A 6,245-nucleotide genomic window follows, 5' to 3' on the forward strand; every position below is an offset into this window, starting at 1 on the left:
TAGTGCAGTTGTGAAAGGTGATGAGGAGTCCTTCCTGTCCATCTGGTGTCCTTTCTTGGATCTCCTCCCTAATGACCTGGCTAATATAATAGAGAATGGGCAAGTGCTTTTGAGGTGGAGTAGGTAAAACGCACTGCTGGGGTTTTTTTTTATTTATTTATTTTTTTTTTTTATCCTTATTCTTTTTCATTATTGTTATTGTTAGTTAGTGTTTCACGTGTATATATATATGTGTATATATATATATTTTCTGTCAATTGTTTTGCATTTTGTATTTTAATGTTGTTATAAGAGAAAAACCAATAAAGTTTTCATTAAAAAAAAAAGAAATTAAAGAGAAAAATACCCCTGGAGTCTGCGACAGTGGGGGCGGAAGATGACTCAATGTTGGACAACACAGTTAATGACTTAGGAATGGAAATGGATATGAGTATGGAGGGTACTTCACAAAAGACTAGTTCAAGATCTGCAGTTAGCAAAGACATGGAACTCCAGGTTTGTGTCTGCGGCTGGAGCAAGGCGACAGCGGTCAGGGGTTTGAAGATTCATCAAGGGAGAATGAAATGCTTGAGGGAGAAGGGACAAGGGCCTCACATTGATCAGTACTTCTTACGAAGTCAGTCAAGTCAGTCGAATGAAATCTAGCGACAGGAAGCAAACCACAGTTCACAGGATATCAGCACCCCTGTCATAGACGTGAGGAGGACTTGCATGGACACAGTTAGTGATGAACCTAATGATCCTTGTGAACCCGGTAAGACAAACCAGCATAAGAGAGAAAAGAACCTCAACGGGCACAAGCCTGGAGTTAAGTGGCCAAGAGCTTGTGAGAAAACTGCATGGGACACATTAAACACAGATCTCTGCTTTGCATTGGAAAGATTAAGTGGAACAGTTGAAAAGAAGCTGGATAAATTTGGGGACATCATCTACGCATATGGAAGTGAGAGGTTTGGAGTTGAAAAAAGGAAGGAAAAAGTACAGCTTAAAGGAGGAAGCTGGTAGACAATGAGGCGCAAAAGCAGACGGGAGTGCGCCTGAAGTGGGACGGGGGCTCGAACGGGAGGCGGTCCCCCCCCCCCCCTGCGAACGGTGCATCCGTCGACTCGGGACGGCCGACCCTAGCCAGATTGAACCCTCTGGGTGGGCTGCGCGGACCCCATCCGTTTACCTCTTGACGGTTTCACGCCTTCTTGAACTCTCTCTTCAAAGTTCTTTTCAACTTTCTTACTTGTTGGTTATCGGTCTTGCGCCGGTATTTAGCCTTAGATGGTGTTTACCACCCGGCTTTGGGTTGCATTCACAAACAACCCGACTCCGAGAAGTCACAAGGACTTGGGCCTCCGATCGACGCCGGCAGGGATTCCGGTCTTCTATACGCCACATTTCCCGCGCCCAGCTGGGCAGGCGGGCATTCGGCGCTCGGCTCTTCCCTGTTCACTTGCTGTTACTGAGGGAATACTGGTTAGTTTCTTTTTCTCCGCTTGGTAATATGCTTAAATTCAGCGGGTCGTCTTGCCTGATCTGTGTTCGTATTCGGAGGCTGCCCTCGTGCGCCCAAGCCCCAAGCCCCAAACCTCTGAGACAGAAGGAGGGAGAAGGAGAGAGGCAGAGAGAGTGCATGCGAGGTCCGGCTGCTTGGCAACCCGAGAGAGTTCCAGATGCCCGAAGGGAGTGTTTCAGGGGGGCGGCACGCGCACGCGACGGAGGTTTTCCGCTGCCATGCGCCCGCACCGAGCTTTCCCCCCCGTGGCGGGTTAACCTCTGGGTCTGCTTTTAGGGGACGAAGGGGAGCACGCAGCGTTCCCTGCGACGGCCCCAGCTGCACCAGACCGCGAGAGTGGAGCACTGATACCACGTGCCCACGGACGGGCGATTGAAGTCGAAACGACCCTCAGACAGACGTAGCCCCGGGAGCCAACCTGGGGCCGCAAGGTGCGTTCGAAGTGTCGATGATCAATGTGTCCTGCAATTCATATTAATTCTCGCAGCTAGCTGCATTCTTCATCGACGCACAAGCCAAGTGATCCACTGCCAAGAGTAGTCATCGTGTCTGGTGTGTGTTTCAGCCTGGTTACCAAACAGGGCCGGGAAAACAGTCGAAAACCAAGCGAGCAGAGTTTTGTCAAGCAGGTGGGGTGGTCAGGCGCTCAGAGGAGAAGATCCGCGGAGGATCTTCCATGGAGAGCAGGCAGGCAAATTGCGCTCCCCGGCGACCCGCGCAGGAAGCCACCGAGTTCTTAGACCTTCCTCCCGGAGGCGACAGGTACCTGGACCGGGGTTTTCAAGGGGACGGTGACCAAGCCCGAGCCGCTGGGCCCCACGCGGGAGGAGGGATCGGGACTGCGTCGGGAGGCACCGAGAGCGGTTTGGGACTGCGTCGAGTAGCCGCGGTTCCGAGACCACTGCCGACGAGAGAGGGGCCCGTCTTGCCATTCGCGGCCAGGTCAAGGTAAGGGCCGACGCGAGGAAGGGGCGACAGAGAGACACCCTCCCCCACCACCCCCGTGCCACTGCGCCGGAGCACATGGCAGGGGCGGCCCGGGACGAGGGGCCGCAAGCCGGGCACGGAATGCTCCGAAGACCCCCGTTCTCCTGCTCGCACCCCCCTCCCCCGGGCCGATGGCGCAGGGTAAAAGACCCACACGGGGGCCTGCCGTTAATGATCCTTCCGCAGGTTCACCTACGGAAACCTTGTTACGAATTTTACTTCCTCTAGATAGTCAAGTTTGATCGTCTTCTCGATGCTCTGCCAGGTGACATGCGAGTGACCCCGGCGGGGCCGATCCGAGGACCTCACTAAACCATTCAATCGGTAGTAGCGACGGGCGGTGTGTACAAAGGGCAGGGACTTAATCACAGCAAGCTGATGACCCGCACTAACTGGGAATTCCTCGTTCATGGGAAAGAATTTCAATCCCCGATCCCTAGCACGCATGGGGTTCAATGGGTTACCCACGCCTGTCGGCGAAGGGTAGGCACACGCTGAGCAATGCAGTGTAGCGCGCATGCAGCCCCGGACATCTAAGGGCATCACAGACCTGTTATTGCTCCATCTCGTGTGGCTGATAGCCACTAGTCCCTCTAAGAAGTTTGGCACCAAGGGAGGGGCGGGGCTGGAGATGCCTAGTGAGTGCTTTGTTGATATGCAGTGCCTTTTAAACCCCTTTGACTGTGGAAAAAAAGACTTTTAAACAGCGCGTCTAAAATTAACTGCGAGTGTGAAAATAAATTGGACCTGACGCGCCTGACACGCACTTAATAAATGGACTGAAAAGGGTTAATATACGCTATTGGAGCTGGAATTACCGTGGCTGCTGGCACTAGACTTGCCCTCCAATGGATCCTCGTTAAAGGATTTAAAGTGCACTCATTCCAATTACAGGGCCTCGAAAGAGTCCGGTAGTGTTATTTTTCATCACTACCTCCCCGGGTTGGGAGTGGGTAATTTGCACGCCTGCCGCCTTCCTTGGATGTGGTAGCTGTTTCTCAGGTTCCCTCTCCGGAATCAAACCCTGATTCCCTGTTACCCGTGATCATCATGGTAGGCGCAGAAAGTACCATTGAAAGTTGATAGGGCAGACACTCGAATGAGTCGTCGCCACCGCCAGGGATGTGCGATCGGCTCAAGGTTTTCACCAAAAGTGGCCGGGAGCAAGTCCCCGGTTAGGTTTTTGGTCTGATAAATGCACACATCCCCCGGCCCACCCGGGAAGAGGGGGGGTCAGTGCTCGTCGGCATGTATTAGCTCTAGAATTACTACAGTTATCCACGTAACATTGGAGCGATCAAAGGAGCCGTAACTGATTTAATGAGCCTTTCGCAGTTTCACTGTACAAGCCCGTGTGTACTTAGACATGCATGGCTTAATCTTTGAGGCAAGCATATGCTACTGGCAGGATCAACCAGGTAGCCGTGAATTCCGCATCCCCCGGAGTCGGGTGGAGGATGATGGAACGAGCACAATCCGACCCCCGGTTCCCCCCAAAACGCCAGCCCCACTGCCCGCGCGCCGATCGGACGGAGCGCCTGAACGCAGAGCGTGTGGAGCGAGAAGCGGATGGGGGGCGCACAAGAGGAAGGACACCGACGGAGCCCACCCGCGAACGGGAGGGGGCTCGAGTGTGGCGGGGGTGCGCACACCACGGGGTGCACAGAGGCACGTCACAGAACCGTCAAAAGCTAAGCGGTATGGGGGACCGCATACCTGCCAGTGAAAGCGTTTCAGCTCCGGGGAAAAGACACGCACAATGGGGACAAGACCCGCCGGTCCTCCCCAGGCTCGAGCCAGACCTCTTGAGGGAAGGGCTCCCGGGCTTCTCTACCTCGCTCGGAAAGGTCGGCGTCCTCCTCCCCTAGACCTCTTGAGGGAAGGAAGGGAAACCCTCTCAACGGCATCCGACCGTAGGGTTCGGGAGGAACCGCCATGCCTGAACACCGGCACGAGATCGGCCCGCAGGGGCCCTCCCTAGTCAGAATGAAAAAGCCGGAATGAATTGTGTGGATACCTCCCCCCCTGGAGAGAGAGAGAGATGTGGGTCACGGCTCCTCCCAGCTATCACGGTCACATAAAAGTAGTGGTTTGCCCGCAAACCGTTCACCCAAACAGCACTGAAGATACCCGGGGGACATGTGGTTAAGGAGGAACGGAGACAGGTGAGGAGGAACGGACACAGGCGAGGAGGAATGGACAGAGGCGAAGAGGGGGAGAGGTCAGAGACTAAACCATGGGAGAAGTCATCCCGGCCTGGCTCCTGCCCAGCACGAAGCCTCCAAAAACGGCTAACAACTTACCATCTTGCCCTGCAACCCCCCCCCCCCCCCCCGGGTTCACCGAACCTGGTCCGCAACCATCGGCCTCGAAGCGCGCGGCCCCCGAACTCGCAGTGGGAAAGTGGCAGGTATCGTTTGGCGAGATTCTGGGACCCTGCACAGTGTCGCTGGGGCCCGTGCGCACGGTGGCAAGGCAGCAGGTATCATTTGACGAGCTGATGCGACCCCGCACGGGGTCGGTGGGGCCCGTTCGTGCAGTGGGAGATGGCACGTATCATTTGCGAAATATTGGGACCGTGCACGGGGTCGCAGGGACACCTGTGTGGTGGGAAGGTGGCAGGTATTGTTTGGTGCGCTCCTGGAACCCGTACGGGGTCAATCGGGCCTGTGCGCGCAGTGGGAAGGTGGCAGGTATTGGTGGCGAGCTGCTGCGACCCCGCTAGGGATTGGTGGGGACCATGCGCTCTGTGGGAAGGTGGCAGGTATCGATTGGCAAGCTGCTGGGACCCCGCACGGGGTCGCTGGGGCCCGTAGCAAGGTGGGAAAGTGACAGGTATCTTTTTGTGAGCTGCTGGAACCCGCACAGGGTTGCTGGGGCCCGTGAGCGCGGTGGGAAGGTGGCAGGTATTATTTGGTGAGCTGCTGGGACATCACAAAGGGTCGCTGGGGCCCCTGCTTGCGATGGAAAGGTGGCAGGTATCGTCTGGCAAGCTGCTGGGACCCCAGCATGGAGTCGCTGGGGCCCCTGCGCGCAGTGGGAAGGTGGCAGGTATAAGAATATAAGAAAGTTTACAGGCACTTACTGTCTTTTCAAGTTTAATAACTTTAATTCTGTCATCTAGCGAGGACCTTTTGTTTCTCCATGTTTTCTCTCTTCCTTTACAAGAGAGCGCTGTTGTTTTAAGAACATAAGAACATAAGAAAGTTTACAAACGAGAGGAGGCCATTCAGCCCATCTTGCTCGTTTGGTTGTTTGTAGCTTATTGATCCCAGAATCTCATCAAGCAGCTTCTTGAAGGATCCCAGGGTGTCAGCTTCAACAACATTACTGGGGAGTTGGTTCCAGACCCTCACAATTCTCTGTGTAAAAAAGTGCCTCCTATTTCCTGTTCAGAATGCCCCTTTGTTTCTCCTCCTTGTTTCTTTTTTCAGGTCAAAGAAGTCCCCTAGGTCGACAAAAAAAAGGCGTATCTCATGAATAGTCATACCTGCCCCTGGAATCTCATATGAGCGGTCATAAGGAAACAAGCTGGCTGTTACTGTATCAGCGCACAGAGACATTTGCAGAGCTTTTTTGAGATGTTATAGTAATAAAATAATGACTTGGATTGCATTATTTAGGAGTTTGGTGATAAAACGAGTGATCGGGAGATGATCGATCGGTATGTACGACTATTATTATTATTATTATTTATTTCTTAGCATAGGTGAAAGCGATAGCGAACGAAAGGGTGGGGTGGGGCTGGAGATGC

The 6,245-nt window shown here is 53.9% G+C and overlaps 1 non-coding gene across 1 annotated transcript; it reads right to left on the minus strand.

Moving 5' to 3' along the window:
- Positions 1-1,888: 1,888 nt before the first annotated feature.
- Positions 1,889-2,043, minus strand: LOC117423804 (5.8S ribosomal RNA). Its single transcript, XR_004547837.1, has one exon. It is a non-coding gene; the product is annotated as a 5.8S ribosomal RNA (ribosomal RNA).
- Positions 2,044-6,245: the final 4,202 nt, after the last annotated feature.

This window comes from Acipenser ruthenus, chromosome 17, assembly GCF_902713425.1.
Source record: "Acipenser ruthenus chromosome 17, fAciRut3.2 maternal haplotype, whole genome shotgun sequence".
Taxonomy (NCBI): domain Eukaryota; kingdom Metazoa; phylum Chordata; class Actinopteri; order Acipenseriformes; family Acipenseridae; genus Acipenser; species Acipenser ruthenus.